The following is a 19,366-nucleotide window of genomic DNA, read 5'->3' on the forward strand; positions in this document are numbered from 1 at the left end:
GAAAAATCGCACATGCCAAGGAGGGTGTTTTTCTCCTTCTCTCTCTCCCTTTCTTTTTTCCTCTTCCTCATCTTCTATGGTTGCTAGGCACCTCATTATGTAAACTTCACCCCTCCCTCTCTCTCTCTCTCTCTCCCTCCATCTTTCTCTCCCTCTCTCTCACTCCATCTTTCTCTCCCTCTCTCTCTCTCTCTCCCTCCATCTCACCCTCTCTATCTCTCTATATCCCCCTCCATCTTTTCTCTCTCCCTCTCTCAATTTCTCTCTCTCCCTCCATCTTTCTCTCCCTCCCTCACTCTCTCTCCCTCCTTCCCTCTCTCTCTCTCTCTCGCTCTCTCTCTGTCTCTCTCTCGCTCTGTTGATTATATAGTGCTAAGGGTCTGAAATACTTTTGTTGGCATCCAGGGTGCCAGCTGGGGATCAGTTAGTGGAGAGAGAGGTGTGCGGTGTGCCAGCCTTCCATTCCTGCCCTGTTGGCTGACAGACAGACAAACAGACCACAGACAGGCTGGACATGGTGGGTGAGGGAGGCTGGTGCCAGGCCAGCAAACCAAGACAGCACTCAGACAAACACAACTAATCCCTTTAATTAGCCTAGCTCTTTGGGCTCTCTATTGTGTGTTGCTAGTGTGTGTGTGTGTGTGTGCGTGTGCATGCGTGTGTGTGTGTGTGCGTGCACGTGCGCGTCGAATGTGCGCATGGGGACGCCAGTCTCAGAGAACATTTTTGAGTGTGGCCGGGACCTCATACACAAGGGTTGATATATTTGTTGGTGTGTTGTACTTCTTCTGTCTGCTGCAGTACAGGCCAATAGAACCCATATAGTGAAGAAGCAGTGTGCTCTGTTTCACATGGTGTGTTGACAGGATAGGGGTGTGTCTGTCTCCAGCACTGTGCTGCACTGTGCAGCGTGTTCGTCATCAGTGTGTGCGTGTGTGTGTGTGTTTGTCAGTTGGTGGATGATGCTGACAAGGACGATGTGCCGTCTTCTCAGCAGACAGTGTGACAGTGGGAGCTAAGACTGGGAATTGCCAGGGTCCTCTCGATGCTCACGATTATATGTGTTGCGATACGATACTGTGATTTTATTGCAATTTGATGTTCCAAACATATTACTCACCATATGTCTGCTGCAGACGGACAAGAGAGAGCCATGAGAAAACAAGTTTTCATCAGTCATGGAAAAAAAGTGCTGACAACAAATTGGCTCCCTATTTAAAAAGAAGATGGTGAACAAGCTATGAAGGAAAAATACTGGAGTTTTGGTCCACGTACAAATCAGTGAAATGCTTACTTACAAGCCCTTAACCAACAATGAGGTTTTAAGAAAAAAACACCTAAAAACAAAAAAGAAATAAAAGTAACAAATGATTAAAGAGCAGCAGTAAAATAACAATAGCGTGGCTATATACAGGGGGTACCGATACAGAGTCAATGTGCAGGGGCACCGGACAGTCGAGGTAATTGAGGTAATATGTACATGTAGGTAGAGCTATTAAAGTGACTATGCATATATAATAAACAGAGAGTAGCAGCAGCACAAAGGGGGGGGGCAATGCAAGATGTCTGGATAGCCATTTCATTAGATGTTCAGGAGTCTTATGGCTTAGGGGTAGAATCTGTTTAGAAGCCTCTTGGAACAGTCTATGACTAGGGTGGCTGGAGTCTTTCACAATTTTTAGGGCCTTCCTCAGAGATCGCCTGGTATAGAGGTCCTGGATGGCAGGAAGCTTGGCCTCAGTGATGTACTGGGCCGTACACACTACCCTCTGTAGCGCCTTGCAGTCAGAAGCCTAGCAGTTGCCATACCAGGCAGTGATGCAACCAGTCAGGATGCTCTTGATGGCGCAGCTGTAGAACCTTTTGAGGATCTGAGGACCCATGGCAAATCTTTTCAGTCTCCTGAGGGGGAATAGGTTTTGTCGTGTCATCTTCACGACTGTCTTGGTGTGCTTGGACCATGTTAGTTTGTTGGTGATGTGGACACCAAGAAACTTGAAGCTCTCAACCTGCTCCACTGCAGCCCCATCGATGAGAATGGGGACATGCTCGGTCCTCTGTTTCTTGTAGTCCACGATCATCCCCTTTATTGTGATCACGCTGAGGGAGAGGTTGTTGTCCTGGCACCACAAGGCCAGGTCTCTGACCTCCTCCATATAGACTGTCTCATCGTTGTCAGTGATCAGGCCTACCACTGTTGTATCATCGGCAAACTTAATGATGGTGTTGGAGTTGTGCCTGGCCATGCAGTCATGAGTGAACAGGGAGTACAGGAGGGGACTGAGCACGCACCCCTGAGGGGCCCCCGTGTTGAGGATCAGCGTGGCGGTTGTGTTGTTACCGACCCTTACCACCTGGGGGCGGCCCGTCAGGAAGTCCAGGATCGAGTTGCAGAGGGAGGTGTTTTGTCCCAGGGTCCTTAGCTTAGTGATGAGCTTTGAGGGCACTATGGATTTGAACATTGAGCTGTAGACAATGAATAGCATTCTCACATGTTCCTTTTGTCCAGGTATGAAAGGGCAGTGTGGAGTGCAATTGAGATTGCATCATCTGTGGATCTGTTGGGGGCGGTATGCAAATTGGAGTGGGTCTAGGGTTTCTTGGATAATGGTGTTGATGTGAGCCATGACCAGCCTTTCAAAGCACTTCATAGCTACAGAAGTGAGTGCTACAGGTCGGTAGTTATTTAGGCAGGTTACCTTGGTGTTCTTGGGCACAGGGACTATGGGGGTCTGCTTGAAACATTTTGGTATTACAGACTCAGACAGAGAGAAGTTGAAAATGTCAATGAAGACACTTGCCAGTTGGTCAGCGCATGCTCGGAAAACACGTCCTGGTAATCCATCTGGCCCTGCGGCCTTGTGAATGTTGACCTGTTTAAAGGTCTTACTCACATCGGCTACGGAGAGCGTGATCACACAGTCGTCCGGAACAGCTGATGCTCACATGCATGCTTCAGTGTTGCTTGCCTCGAAGTCAACATAGAAGTAATTTAGCTCGTCTGGTAGGCTCGTGTTACTGGGCAGCTTGCAGCTGTGCTTCCCTTTAAAGTCTGTAATAGTTGGCAAGCACTGCCACATCCAACGAGCGTCAGAGCCGGAGCCGGTGTAGTACGATTCAATCTTAGACCTGTATTGACGCTTTGCCTGTTTGATGGTTCGTCAGAGGGCATAGAGGGATTTCTTATAAGCTTCTGGGTTAGAGTCCCGCTCCTTGAAAGCGGCAGCTCTACTCTTTAGCTCAGTGCGGATGTTACCTGTAATCCATGGCTTCTGGTTGGGGTATGTACGTACGTCACTGTGGGGACGACGTCATCAATACACTTATTGATGAAGCCTGTGACTGATGTGGTGTACTCCTCAATGCCATCGGAAGAATCCCGAAACATATTCCAGGCTGTGCTAGCAAAACAGTCCTGTAGCTTAGCATCTGCTGAATCTGACCACTTTCCTATTGACCGAGTCACTGGTGCTTCCTGCTTTAGTTTTTGTTTGTATGCAGGAATCAGGAGGACAGAATTATGGTCAGATTTGCCAAATGGAGGGCGAGGGAGAGCTTTGTACGCGTCTCTATGTGTGTGGAGTAAAGGTAGTCTAGAGTTTTTTTTCCCTCTGGTTACACATTTAACATTCTGGTAGAAATTAGTTAAAACGGATTTGAGTTTTCCTGCATTAAAGTCCCCGGCCACTAGGAGCGGCACTTCTGGGTGAGTGCTTTCCTGTTTACTTATGGCCGTATAAAGCTCATTGAGTGTGGTCTTAGTGCCAGTATCGGTTTGTGGTGGTATGTAGACAGCTACGAAAAATACAGATGAAAACTCTCTTGGTAAATAGTGTGCTTATCATGAAATATTCTACCTCAGTCGAGCAAAACCTCGAGACTTCCTTAGATTTCGTGCACCAGCTGTTGTTTACAAATATACATAGACCTTACCCCTTGTCTTACCTGAGTCCGCTGTTCTATCCTACAGACAACTAGCGCAATACAATATCATCAAAAATATAAAGATAATTTTGGTAACTTTTAAGTAATATATGGAATTTTATCATAAGACGTCTAGTGGCCTTTTGGGGTACTTCAGATTATCACAGGTGTCTGTAATTATCTCTGGCCCTGTGTGTGGCCTTATCACATGTAAAATACATTTAAAAAATGCTAAATAGATGTTTTAAAAAATTTGAATAACAAAGCTGTAAACATTATCCTAAATATAAACCATCAACTTAGTGAATATATTGGTATAACTCAGTGAATACACTTTTATTTATTGTACTATGTCAATATGTCTTTGTTGTAAATGTTTTGATCAGGAGCACCCGGTCCTCATGAGCTGCTGGGGCCCACGACGGCGGCTCTGTGTTGTTTTCCTTAAAGTGGGCGAAAAATGTGTTTAGCTTGTCCAGGAGCAGTGGCGGACTTAGGCATAGGCTACATGGGGCAGCTGCCCAGGGCGGCATCTTGCCTGGGGCGGCATGGGGCACTCGCACAAAAAAAACAAAAAAAATAATTTAATTAAATAATAATTAACTTTTTTAAATAAAAAATGTATATATATTCCGATTGGTGACATTTGCGCGATCGGTTTTCTATCGCTCATTTGCACGTCACATCAATGATATCATGTCACCGTGTGGGACTGTGGGTCAATTAACCTTGTCGGAGTGGGTGCCCTGATTCTAGTTTGTGAGCTAAGCAGTTGGGAAGGGAAGGTTAAGGTCTCCCACTCAGAAGTACAAGATGGGGAGGGGGCGGAGGTAGGTTGACCTCAGGTCTCCCCACTGGAAGCCCGAGGTAGGGGGAGCGGGGGAATCTATCAAATAGTGCACCTCTAACTTTGTACAGTACTAATGCAATTAGTAATGCAATTAGTTGTGCAATTTAGTTTGTGTGCTTCTTGTTTGAAGTACAATAGTGTAATAATCAGGTTGTCTTCTTTATAAGTGTGTTATTCTATTTGTGTATTTGTGCGTTTTTTGTTAGCAATAAGGTAATAGTGTAATAATTTGACACTCTTTTTAATTTGTATTTATATACTACAATTTGTTTCTATTTGTCTTTGTTACTTCTTTTTGATATTTATGAGTCTCATTTGTGTATATATATTTATATTTATATAGTTTTAAATGTTATGATTATGTATTTGTGTTGTTCCAAATGTCTGAATAAAAGTTACTGTTAGTGCAGAATGGTGCTTTTTTGAGGGGGGTTCACCCAGTGAGCCATACAAGCTAGAATCGCCACTTTCCGGGAGTGAGGGATCGTTGTTCGCGACGTGGCTGGTTTTCCCTTTATAATCCATGATGATCTGGCATCCCTGCCACATGCGCCTCGTGTCTGAGCCATTGAATTGCGACTCCGCTTTGTCCCTGTACTGTCGTTTCGCCTCTTTGATTGCCTTATAGAGGTCATAGCTGGTCTGTTTGTACACATCCATACACTAAGGCATTATTGGCATGATAGATGGATGCAGTTCAATGCATGATTAATATAAATCAGGTTGTAAATCACAGCTGGTCTGGTACATTGTTTGCTGCCTCCATTCAGGATGCACTGTTTCAGTTTCAATGACTCAATATTCTGGACAAAAGTGGATGAGTGTGGCCTCCCGAGTGGCGTAGCCATCTAAGGCACTGCATCACAGTGCTAGAGGCGTCACTACAGACCCGGGTTTAATCCCAGGCTGTGTCGTAGCTGGCCACGACCGGAAGACCCATGAGGCGGCGCACAATTGGCCCAGCGCCGTTCGGGTAAGGGGAGGGTTTGGCGGTCCGGGATGTCCATGTCCCATCGGGCTTTAGCAACTCCTTGTGGTGGGCCCGGCGCATGCACACTGACTTCGGTCGCCAGCTGTACGGTGTTTCCTCCGACACATTGGTGCGGGTCGTGTTTCGGAAGACAACCTTCACCTCTCCCAAGTCCGTACGGAAGTTGCAGCGATGGGACAAGACTGTAACTACCAATTGGATATCATGAAATTGGGGAGAAAAAAATAATAAATATGGATGAATGTAACTAAGGCTGGGAATGTCAATACAATCAAACTAGCCAGGGCAATGATTAGAAGTCTGTCATAATGTGGTGAATAGGCTAGAATATCTATTTATTTATCAATCTAAAAACACAGAGCCTAGCTAGATAGATGGATGTCGTGTCATGCCATTGGAGGAGTGGGTGAATGACTGACAATTTCCCCTCATATCATTTTTCTGTGGCTATACACAGCTAGAGATGCAGGTGTCATTTGGTTAGCTAGCAAGAACTTGAATGACTGTTATCCAGTTAGCATATCTCTTGCGTTCGCAAATTCACTCTGGCTACTGTATATATGATTTCAGAGCACTCATCTAAGTGTGCCAGAGCACAGAACAACTGATGAATTTACGAGCGCGCAACACCTGATGAATACAACTGGTGTTAGTAAACGTAGGCAAAAAAAAGTAATAGTTAGTCTAGATAGCATGCAAACAGACTTACCAGCTCTGCTACGGCGGGAAAAATGGTCTGAGTGAGGTGTTCTCTCATTTGTGTCAGGAAGTAGCTAGCTAGCATGCTAGCCAACTTTAGCAAGTTAGCTTGGGTGCTTGGTTGGAACAAGCATGCATTGGCAGGCAAGCTGCAGTAGCACGAGGAGGCTACAATTCCCCATTTATGAGTGCAATTTTGATGGCCAACAAGCTGAAAAAGTTTAAGAGGGTTTATCTAATGTTCCTTCGTTAGATTTTAGCTCATCTTGCTCTGCTTAGCATTTGTTGTTGATCTTGTTGATGTGCATAACTGAGGGAGAGAGCGCCTACCTTTTCATGGTTGTTTGATCGATAGGCCTGTAAAGTTCCTAAATGTAAAAGGACTCCCGTGGTGTTTACATATTTGCAGAAATCTATTCAGGTGTATTTTGTGACTTTTGGCAAATGCGTGCTAATGATCTAAGCTCACGCTGTTGCAACTGCCTGTAAACACAAAGTCATGTTCAAAGTGAATGATGTCAGGGCCGTATGGCAAATGGCCTGTTTGCAAAAGGCCTACTGTAGCTCTAATTGGTTATAGCTCACCGGTCTGTGTAAACTCTGGTCCTGGACAAGACAGATGTTTTTATTCGGTTTTATTTACTGCAGTGTCTATTAATTGTCCAAACGCACGGCTGCTTGAGAATTTTCATACATGCCTTAGAATATGTAGTTCCCAAACATTCTAAGAATTTAGAAAAACACGAAAATTACCATATCTAAGTGGTTGTTTTTCAGAATATTTTTTTAAAGTGTAATATACTTCCTGGAGGTGTAAATGAACAGATTTTAATAAGATGTCATGTTGCTAAAATGCTATCAGTTCCACTTTAAATGCAACAATGTTTCACACGCATAAGTTATTTAAAAGAGATGGCTAACAAAAGATGGTGCGCTGCAATAAAAAACACAGTTCCACTCACCAGATGATGATCACCTTCTTGTTGAAAGTTATTCTTGAAAAGGGAGAAGCTAACAAATTAGCAACAACATCCTCTTTGATAACACCTGCTGCAGCCGTTGCAAACTAGCCAACTAGCTGACAACAAAGGCTAGCTAGCTAGACTGTGGGAAAACTACTGCTCGCTATTGCGCAGTGACCTGTTGGCCTTCAAGAAGTTTCCATACATTTTTGTAAAAACGGTCCCACCCATTAAGTCAAAATGTGATTGGTTGATTCCACTGTCATTCCAAAATGTTGCCCTAATATAGTTGAATGGCAGATGCCTTTATCTAGCATCTGATGGCCTAGCCAATGGCTGACTTAGCTAGCTAGATTTATCTCCCCAGAGACCAGCAGAGAAAAAACTTGATTGGATCTTTCTCATCAGTGTTATCCCTTTCCTTTCCAACAAAAACTGATGACATTTCATGAGAACATCATTGAAAATAATTATAAATCCTTAGCCTTTCTCTGAAATACCCATTGTAGAATGCCCATTGTTCCCCCCTGTGTTAAGGTTAGTAATAATTTGAAGAGTGGCTCTATTCTGAATGTGTAAAGAATTCATATGTTGTTCTGAAATATGAACACAGTAATACTGGACATTTTCAACTCTTATGGTGGTGATTTGACAAATTACAATCATGGTCTTAAATTGGACTCGCATATTTCCGATCTCTTGTCCCCCTCCCGGTCTTGACTCGGCCTCGCACCCCCTCCGGTCTTGGTCTTGACTCGGCCTCGCCCCCCCCTCCGGTCTTGGACTTGACTCGGCCTCGCCTCCCCCCCTCAGCCTTGGTCTTTGTCTTGACTCGGCCTCGCCCCCCCTCCGGTCTTAGTCTTGACTCGGCCTCGCCCTCCCTCCGGTCTTGGTCATGACTCGGCCTCGCCCTCGCCCTCCCTCCGGTCTTGGGCTTGACTCGGACGCGATTCACTCTGGTCTTGGTCTTGAATCGGTCTCGCTTTAGGTGGTCTCGAATACAACACTGCCTTTAGCTATTAACCCCAGTTATTCCTCATTATCTGAACTTGGCAGGGGCATGAGGACAGGGTAACCTGGGTCATCTTTACCACACCACCTCGTTCCCTTCCTACCCCTGGCCGGCACATGATGGCACTCGATGCCAGACCCACCCCTCCCTCTCTCACTCCCTTTCTCCTCCTCCCTCCCTTCGCCGCAGGCAGACCCAGGCATGGGATCTCCATCTGTACACAAAGGAGCCTCCTCTATCTGCATACGCTGCACATAAAAGAGCCTTTTGTCATGGGCTCTGCACACATGATCGTCCGCCTTTCACCCCCTGGAAAAAAATACCGATCTCTCTCTCTCCGTCAACCAACTCCACCCCCAATCGTCCCCAGCCCCCCAACCCCACTCCCTCCCTGCCAGAGTTTCGTCTGCAGCAGAAATGATTAAACACTCACTTTTTAAAAATAAAGAGATGCATAAGTGAGCTATACCTCCCTTATTACTGTTAAGTGATTTTCAAGTTTTCAATTTCTCGCTGTATACATTTCAAGTTTTGCTCTCTCGCTCCACCCTCTTTCTCTCTTGCTCTCTCACTCTCCCTATCTCTCAGTTTATCTCTCTATTTCTCGCACTCTCTCTCTCTCCCTCTCCTTCCCTCTCTCTCTCCCCTTGGCCCTTGTTGTGTGCAGCACTCACAGTAAGTCACAGTGGACTACAGCATCTGCTGTCCTGAAATATGAATGCGCTCTAGTTTTTGTCTCTCCTCCTCTCCCGTCTCTGACATTTAAGTGAACTGAATGGGCATTAGTGTTTGGTACCATGCCAGGTTATCACCCCCATTACTGTGGCAAAGGCACACTTGGGATTGCAGACTGTCTGAGAGCTGCTGGTTTTCACACTGTCATTGTGGAGCCGTCTATCTTTTCACCCTCCTCTCCTGTAGTTGTGAGAGCTGAAGAAACAGCAAATTGGTATGAATCTGTCAGAAAGGAAGCGAGTTAGTGCCATTATGAGACTCTGCTGCCTGCACTTTATGCTCCCATGTGCTTTATTGAACAGGTCTCGACGCAGGTCTGACCTGATAAAGACCTAAGGGATTCAAAACATCAAAGTACATTGGAGCATTGGATTCTCTTTTCCATTTTACTGAGCAAATATGTTTTGATCTCCAGCACCTGCTTTAAAAACATTGAATGTATGTAATACTGCATATTTCATTTTGTCCTATACTTGATGCAAACATGGCCATTTAGCAAAGGTGCTTTCCTGCAGTTTCCTGAGTCCGATGGGCTGGATTTCTCAAGAATTGAATCCAATGGATATCTGCCATTTTGGCAGTGAATGATGACAGATAGATATTCCGTTGGGGAACAGTCAGAGTCAGTTGGGGAGGGGTAGAGAGTGTAAGTAAGGAGACCGTGGGGACACACATACACTGTTAAGTGCGCGGGCCATAAAAATGCTCTCCTCAGCAGTTCCTCCGAAACACTGCACTGATGCCTTCGCTTTCTGTCCAAATAAGTGTGGATTTTGGAACGCTCCTCCAGCCCATCTTGCTGTCACTGCACAGCTGGTGCCGGAGCTGTGCCATGCAGGAGTGGAACTGTTTTCCGTACAAACAGTGCCATGTCCCCTCCCTGACCCCTGTGTGGCGTGAGAGGTCAGGGGCTGCCATATAGCCGACTGGGGTGGCCTGTCCACACCTCGACCCACACCCTGATGGGAGGGCCAAGGAGTCATCTCCTTTCCGTCACAGACAGACAGTCAGACAGACAGACAGATGGCAGACATACAGACAGACAGGTCTGCCGGGACATGAGTGGTTTAGTTCACACTGGGTGTATGTCTAGTGGGTTAATTTATAGTGTGAGACAAATTACAGGGATTGTAAATTACAGACGTGTTTATCTTAAGGGTTATTGGGGCGATACTGTAAAATATGGTACTTATGGTAGACTTAAAATGTTATTTGCTGTTTAGTTTAATTATTATGTTTTTTTTTTTTTTTTTAAATGTAGGTGACTTACACATATGCAGGTTGAACCGTAATGCTGAATGTTATGCTCTTTTTTAATTGACCATTATATTATTTCACAAGAATAAAATAAAAAGTGCTTTGATGTCAGTAGTTAATAACAAACACTCCGTTCGTTGAATTGTTCACCAAAACGTTGCCACGTTGTCAAGTTTCCTCACCCATCCAACCGTACAGGCATGTACACAGATAGGGCTCTACCTTTGCAGAGCACATGCCCCTTTTCCCTTCCAGTCTCCAAAGTGCCCTTTTGGGTGGTGGTATAAGCCAGTCGCACCTGGACTGGCAATTTTAAAAACATTACAATACATTCATTACAGAATTCACAACACACTAAGTGTGTGCCCTCAGGCCCCTACTCCACTACCACGTATCTACAACACAAAATCCATGTGTACGTGTGTGTATAGTGCGTGTGTTATCATGTGTGTGTAAGCACGTGTCTGTGCCTATGTTTGTGTCTCTTCACAGTCCCCGCTGTTCCATAAAGTGTTTTTTTTCATCTGTTTTTAAAATCTGATCCTACTGCTTGCATCAGTTACCTGATGTGGAATAGAGTTTAATGTAGTACTGTCTCTATGTAGTGCTGTGCGCCTCCCATAGTCTGTTCTGGACTTGGGGACTGTGAAGAGACCTCTGGTGGCATGTCTTGTGGGGTATGCATGGGTGTCCGAGCTGTGTGCCAGTATTTTAAACAGACAGCTCGGTACCTTCAGCTTATCAACACCTATTACAAAAACAAGTAATGAGGAAGTCAATCTCTCTTCCACTTTGAACCATGAGAGATTGACATGCATGTGATTAATGTTAGCTCACAGTGTACTTTTAAGGGCCAGCCGTGCTGCCCTGTTCGGAGCCAACTGCAATTTTCCCAAGTCCCTCTTTGTGGCACCTGACCACACGACTGAACAGTAGTCCAGGTGCTACAAAACCAGGGCCTGTAGGACCTGCCTTGTTGAAAGTGTTGTTAAGAAGGCAGAGCAGCGCTTTATTATGGACAGACTTCTCCCCATCTTAGCTACTGTTGTATCAATATGTTTTGACCATGACAGTTTACAATCCAGGGTTACTCCAAGCAGTTTAGTCACCTCAACTTGCTCAATTTCCAGATGATTCATTACGAGATGTAGTTGAGGTTTAGGGTTTAGTGAATGATTTGTCCCAAATACAACGCCTTTAGTTTTGGAAATATTTAGGACTAACTTATTCCTTGCTACCCATTCCGAAACTAACTGCAGCTCTTTGTTAAGTGTTGCAGTCATTTCAGTCCCTGTGGTAGCTGACGTGTATAGTGTTGAGTCATCCGCATACATAGACTCACTGGCCTTACTCAAAGCCAGTGAGTGGCATGTCGTTAGTAAAGATTGAAAACTTTCAATAGCGACCTCCGCCGAGCCAGCTAGGCTAGCTGGGCTTCCGTGTTTCTCCTCCTCTGCGGAATCTGGAGGGATCCAGACAGAAAGCAGCGCTCACAGCAACTATGCCCAATAGAGCCGCAGGATCCAACATAAAATAAATGTATATAAAAACACTGTCAGCTTTACAAAAACGATAAACCGAGGTCTCTGTGTCGGCTTTCGGCGTTCAACAGCATTCAACGACAAACAGACGTCGCGCTCAGGTGATGTCACCAGTTTCCCAAGCGTTGATTATAGTAATTGTAGGCTAGAGCATTTCTCACAATTTTCTATTCATTTCCTCTCATTAGTGGCTTATTTAAGCAATAAGGCCCGATGAGGTGTGGTATATGGCCAATATACCACGGCTAAGGGCTGTTCTTAGGCACGACGCAAAGCGGAGTGCCTGGACACCGGCCTTAACCGTGGTATATTGGCCATATACCACAAACCCCTGAGGTGCCTTATTACTATTATAAACTGGTTACCAACGTAATTAGAGCAGTAAAAATACATGTTTTGTCATACCTGTGGTATACGGTCTGATATACCATGGCTTTCAGCCAATCAGAATTCAGGGCTCAAACCACCCAGTTTATAGTTAGGGATAGTGTAGAGCAGCAGCTGTATACCTGAAGTAACTTCATCAAAGGTTCAGCCAGGTAGGATACATGATAGTGGCAACAAATGGAGTTAATTTGGAAATAGGAATGGTAGGCTACATTCACTGGCTGAATGGGCAAGACAAAATATTGAAGTGAATTTGAACGGGGTATGGTAATAGGTGCCAGGCCAAGAACTGCAACACTGCTGGGTTTTTCACCCTCAACATTTTTACATTTTACATTTTAGTCATTTAGCAGATGCTCTTATCCAGAGCGACTTACAGTAGTGAATGCATACATTTCATTTCCTGTGCTGGCCCCCCGTGGGAATCGAACCCACAACCCTGGCGTTGCAAACACCATGCTCTACCAACTGAGCTACAGGGAAGGCTGTTTCCGTGTGTATCAAGAATGGTCCACCACCCAAAGGACATCCAGCCAACTTGACACAACTGTGGGAAGCATTGGAGACAACATGTGGAATGCTTTCCACACCTTGTAGAGTCCATGCCCCGACGAATTGAGGCTCAATATTAGGAAGGTGTTCCTAATGTTTTGTACACTCAGTGTATTTAGCCTATTGATTTTATGTAAAGAAATATTAAAAGTAATAATTGCTCAACAAGTCTGTGACAGCGGTTGCGGGAACATTTTGGGGTGTGCTCTTTTGTTTGAGCACATTACCCCCCCCCCCCAACAAAAAAAAGTATGTGCACCGCCCTGCAACAGCGTCATTTTGGATCTACTGTGTTTGCCTGGTACGGAAATGAAAGTCAAATTCATTCTGATCCATTTCAACTGTGATTTCTCCTCAATGAAATGACCTCATTCTGGAGGTGTTGTCAATACTGGAGGAGTGTTACTGCTGTAATTGATTCCACTGCCACAGTAGCATCGCCAGTACTGTTAGACCAGCAGCTGACAGAAACCTTCATGAAACAGCAACAGCACCTCTTAACTGGACCTGCTGCTGCGACACAGTTTCATATGCTGTGTTAGTTTCACTGTGTTAGTTCCACCCCCTGTAATAAAGCCACGTCAGATTAAGACAGTGGCAATGTATCTGCCAGACAGTGAGCGATTTAGGTTTGGTTAGTGTTCTAAGGAGACACGAAGCACAGTCTGTGTGTTAAGATGTGGAGAAAGAGCATGCACAGTGCATGTGTGTTAAGAGGTGTGTGTTGTGAAGCAGAGACAGCAAACAGTGTGACTGAAATAGAGAAAAAGCACATGGAGAGTGTGGAAAAGAAGCGGGAGAGAGAGTGGTAGTCAGCGGCCATTGGGTACGGAGGGTTGGGCTGGTTGCCGGGAGATCCTCTCGGAGTCCCCTCGGCCCTGTCCATGCCCGGCAAAGGTGCTGTGACGTGGTGTGCAGAATGTCCCCCACAGCACCAGGCTAGTGCCAGGCTCGCCCGCTCTTAGCTTGGCACAGGGGACTAATGAAAGCGAGTGGCCCAGGATGTAGCCTGTGTGAAGGGTGTACTAGCAGCTTGCACACCTCTCCTCAGAGGGGGAGCTCAGGGATGAAGGAGACCATGGTTCCAGACACATACCGGCTGGTTGTAGTGGTGGTCAAGCATGGGGAGATAGGAGAATTTACTTTTTATTGTTACGCTTCAACAGATCAGGAGAATTTGTCTTTTTGCTTTTCTGTTGGGTTTGTTCTTCGGATTTATGTATTTTACTGTAAGTTAAGGTTAGTTGATTTTTCTTTGTAAGAGTGTGCATTGTCTTTGAATAATGCATTTTTATATGTGTTGTTGCATCATAGCAACGATTATCACTGATAAATGTTTAGATTTAGCTGAGAATGGGCAACAAGGCCTAATATAATGGTCCCTTGATATTATTCAAAAGGCATATTCAAATCATATGAGCTTAAATCATTAGCGTTTAATCAGATAAAATAACAATGTTATCTTCATTGTGAAAACCTAACTCATGTCTATCCATTTCAATGTAATACTGTAGAATTTAACATGCAACTTAATTAAAAAAGGCTACATAGGTCATTTTTCAATTTGAATTTCCTGTCAACCGTTCTGCTCAAGGTCAAGATAAATTCACTTTGAACCTACCCCTGATATGTTATAGCCCTTTTTATGTTGAGGAGCTCTGACCTTTGCTATAGTGGTGTTGTTGCTATACTTAGACTGTACTGTCCACACAATATCGGCTTCCCGAAGGGCCATGAGGAGGGTCATGTCTAGATGGTATACAGCTTTGGTCATTTTAGCAAACCCTTTTCCTAACCTTAACCTAATTCTCCTAACCTGCTACGTTAATTCTCCCGACCTGCTGCGTAAGTTCTCCTAACCTGCTACGAAAAATCAATTTTGACAAAAGCTTTATCTCTTCTGGACAAAACACATAAGGAGTAGTCACTACAATCTGGGTGTGTCCCGCTTCTGAAGGTTGTCCATTTTGAGATCTGATATCGAATGGGATCCATTTTGTTTTGCAAGCTCTCATGCCGAATCTTTCTCCCTCCCTCTCTCCCTCTTTCTCCCTTTCTCTTCCATTCTCTTCTCAGAATCCGGTGAGGCACAGCAAGGTGAGTTTAACTCTGATGGAATAGCATATCTATTTGTCTTGCTCTTACATGTTGAAGGCCATATGCTGTACATTCGGTCACTGTTTATTTGTGTGTTTATTATGTTTAATTTCACATAATATATATGTAAGTTGTGAAGTTATGTATTAGAGTCCCTCCCTATTAGCTTTTGATTAAAGTTTTTGCGTACGAAGGTGACTAAACCCAGCGAGAACCAGCCAAATTCAACAGAAGTTGGATGATAAAAGGACAATAATCTAACATATATTATTATTGTAATAGCGTAAGTACTTACATATGATATAGAAATAACAAAAAATGACTTATCTTGAATATTCCCCTGCAAACAAATGGTAAAATAGTTCAAAGTATTTGAATGACTATACTCTGAAGTACTCTATGCATGAAAGCAATTTATAAGCTCATATTGAATCATGAATCATTTTATAAGCTCATATTGAATCGTGAATCTTTGTGAATCTTGAATCTTGTAAGTTACTCCAAAATACCTTGACCTTGACCTTTCCTTGGAAACTTCAAATTTATGAAAAGCATCTCTGTGTAAAGTAAGCATCAATACATGGTTTGATAATCACGTAGCTCATTGCTTAATGACTGCCAGCATATTGGTTTGCTGGAATTTCACAGATCAATAAATTCAGATATAAAGATGTAGATGTTAAGGTGTTAAATGTTTTTGATAAAATGTTAATACATTTTGTAGTCGTAAGTGAATAAGTATAATTTGCAGCCTTGCTTACCATATCAAATGATACTCTGCGGTTCATTTTCATAAATCCAATGATTATTTCGACTTGTAAATATTGTATTTCAATAAAAAGAAAAAGGAGTGTTACTCGTTGCTTTGCAGGCGCATTGGGAATGTGAAACAGGTCGGCATGAAAATAAACGACTGCTACATTGTCTGAAGGGTGTGCAGGAGCTTCTTTCCTTTGAAGAAATGTTTTATTGGAAAATATGCTATTTTTGAAAATGTGTTTTTCAAAATCCTTGTTCAATATAATAAGTGTAAATCATTTGTTCTCATCCTTTTTTGCAATTCCAATCATGGGAATATGCTCAGCCTTTTTGTTGGCAGGCAAATAAATAATGACTTACGATTTAGCTTTAAAAATATATATATATAAATCACAATGTGTTACTGTTACAGAATGATGAAGCGGATTTGAATTGTTCATGTGCTTGGCAAATTGAAACAGATTATTTTGTGTAGCCCAATTTAAGTTTGTAGTAATTTCTTCTTACCCGATTGATATTCACTCCTAATTTGTGATATCAATTACTATCTAATCAATATATTTACAATGATGTATTCATTCCATATTAATCATATAGTAAATCTAAGCTATTTGTGGTAAAAAGTGACGCATTTTGTTATTGAGTCAGTACATCGTATTTTATTATTTTGCTATATACTGTATTGATGTTTTTTACAATTACCTCTGGCCCTTCATTATAAATGTATTCGAAATTGTATTGTCATTAGAAAGACATTATCATTCATTGTCAATTCAAATATATGGATACTATACTTTTATAATGTTATATTGGACTGTGAACCCATTTAAAAAACACAAAAATATATGTGACTAAAAGTTAACCCAAAATGATAAATACCACATTCTTGTTAGTGATACAAAATCAAATGATTTAGTAACAGTGATCTTCATGCCTCGTTTGTCAAAATTCCAGAAGTCATTGAATTAGTTGTGAAAAATAGATTCTTTTTAAAGTTACACTTCAGGGGTGTCGGTGAAGGAAAATATTTCACAATTACACTTTTCTTTAACTTTGTATAATATTCAAGTGTAAACATGTAAATCACATACGCATGTCATGTTTAAACATCACCATCACCATCTTTTTCTCAGACCCATAATATTCACGTTTCGTATTTGTTTTTCAGCAGAAAATGTTATCATGACATTATGAGTGATTGCATAGTATGAACACCCGATGAAATGAAACAATGTCCATTTAGTTTCAAGAATTTTAATTTAAGCCTTCGTTTTGACAGAGAGTCTTGCTGAGACCAAAGTCTATTTTACAGATGAGCCCTGCACACACATCAATACACACGAATACACATCAATATTCATATCAATACATGAAAGCAAAACAAAATCATAGAAAACAAACATATTATTCAGTAAAAAAAAAGGTCCTCAAATCAGCCTTTTGAGAGGCACCAATTCATCCAACTTTGGAGATGGAAATGCCTTGAAGATGATATTTTTACAAGCAAAGTGCAAAAATAAAATAAATAACTAAAATCAGATTTAGTTAATTCAGTGAAGATGGAAGGGATCTTTAGTTAGCCATCCCTGAGACCCGGTATAGTATCTTGTACATCTGTAATGAATGTGTAGGTTTACTCTGTCAGGAGATATAGGGTTAAGTCAGCTTTCACTTGTGCAGATAGACACAAATCATTTGTCACCCACTCAATACATGCGTGTTAACTGAAGACAGAATGTGTGAAGAGAAAAAAAAGCATGGGCTGTTGAAGGAGTGTATCATACCGTGTTAGTTCTATCCAGGATATCAACACTGGAAGTCTTCTGTCCACCATTTTGTGATCAGAACTTTATCCAAATGCCCCCATTTTATGTGCTGTGGAACACTTGCAGCGCAGTAATACGGCCGGTCATTTTGAGGGACTACTCCTATTGAATCTATTGTTGTATAGGGTATAATGATTCATGAACATTGTGAAATGACACATCACAGACGCACATTAGCTAATCATAAATACTTTTGAAAGGACATGCCGATTTCAAGTTCAAAGGTTTCCCATATTTTAATTCTCATGCCAATACTACTACAAAAAAAAATATATGATTACAACTATTTGTAATTCAGAATTGACACTTAGTAATTGCAGTGATTGTTTTTTTCAAGTTTGTATAGATAAGAACACGTATTGCTCATTTCTTTCAGGCAACGTTGCACCCATCCCTTCCACTCTCTTCTAGTGTGTGCGTTTGTGTGTTATCCAAACACATAGACAGAAAGGGAGAGTGGCGGTCACACTCTGCTGCCTGAAGTGACAGGCCAGAGGTCAGAGGTCATGGGGTGTTAATAACACGTGATGTGTAGACCCTGTGAGTGACGTCCCTCAGGGCATAACCCCCTAATCGGCATTAGTTAATGTGTTAGTAATCTTTACCTTCTTAAAGCAAACAGCACTAGGCCCTCAATGGGTCTGCCTGGCCTCCCGTGTAACGCTTTTGACCCCAGGGTCATGGCCTTTGTTCCCTGCTCTATGGGGAGTGCCCTCAGAGGTCTCTGGTGTAATAGAGAAGTTGTTTAGACACGTGCGAGGCTGGAGCAAGACCACCTCATAGACTCACTCGGGCCCCTGTTCCTAGAGAGGGAGACCGAGTCTTTCATCCCTGTGTACGTAGGGCCAGCCGGCATTGTGATTTGGTGTTATCCTCCTAAATAGCTTCATTTAAAATACTAATTGTTTCTGTGTTCTGTGTCACTGTGTGTGTCTGGTATCCTGAGGCTTTGCGGTTCCTGATCCTGCACAGTCAGAAACCTGGGTTTTACTCCTGTTGGTGACTAATGGGTAAAGGAGTGTAGATCATGTCTGTCTATGAGGAGCTACTGCCCACTGCAATGTCATATTCATCAGCCTCCCTTTCCTTTCTGTTTCCTGTGTTTCTAGACACTAAAGAAAAACAATCGGGCTCCTAGTTATTTCTTGACTCCCCTCATGTGACCTACATGGAATATCAAGTGTTAGATGTGACAGTTTTGAAAAAAACGGGTGTACAGTGACTGTTACTCTGTGACTCCTCTTGCATATAAAATTATGGAGAATAAAAAGTTTACGAGTGAGAAAAAAAAATACATTTCAATGAGATAAATCAGAGAATGTCATGATTATACCTTTTGCATAGATTCTTTGTCGCATATAGTTTGAACTTCCCTTGGCCGTCACTTTCATTTTAAATGTTCTTTCTTGTGTGTTCAGCAGTGTGCATTTGACAGTTACCCCTACTCAAGAGAAAGGTTAGAAGTGAGATCTCGATTATGGAATCCAACAGTCTAGATTTGGCATGATCAGGATTTCATATTATGCCAAAATAACATGTGATTTCTTACACATTATTTTGTTGATCATGTTAAGATCCAACACTATCAAAAGTTATCCTTTTCTGTAGGGCCAGTTAGAAAAAAATATTGCAAGATCTTTTTACCATATATACTAGTGAAATACTACTGGGTTAAAATCTGTCGAATGCATTTATCTGTACAGGAACTTCATATGCAAATATTGGATATTATTTTAATTGTTTGTGATAGATAGAAATTACCCAAGACCACAAA

The 19,366-nt window shown here is 42.7% G+C and overlaps 1 long non-coding RNA gene across 5 annotated transcripts in view; it reads left to right on the forward strand.

Moving 5' to 3' along the window:
• The window catches only part of LOC123724451 (uncharacterized), a 58,934-nt gene that overhangs the window by 15,941 nt on the left and 23,627 nt on the right, over positions 1–19,366 (forward strand). For 3 of the 5 annotated variants that reach the window (XR_006757005.1, XR_006757004.1, XR_006757006.1), the window contains one exon: positions 14,987–15,007. This is a non-coding gene — a long non-coding RNA (uncharacterized lncRNA). Of the gene's footprint in view, positions 1–14,986; positions 15,008–15,201; positions 15,934–19,366 lie in introns of those variants that run through there. The other 2 variants (XR_006757003.1, XR_006757002.1) reach the window with 1 other exon arrangement.

The sequence above is a fragment of the Salmo salar genome, chromosome ssa10 (assembly GCF_905237065.1).
Source record: "Salmo salar chromosome ssa10, Ssal_v3.1, whole genome shotgun sequence".
Taxonomy (NCBI): Eukaryota; Metazoa; Chordata; class Actinopteri; order Salmoniformes; family Salmonidae; genus Salmo; species Salmo salar.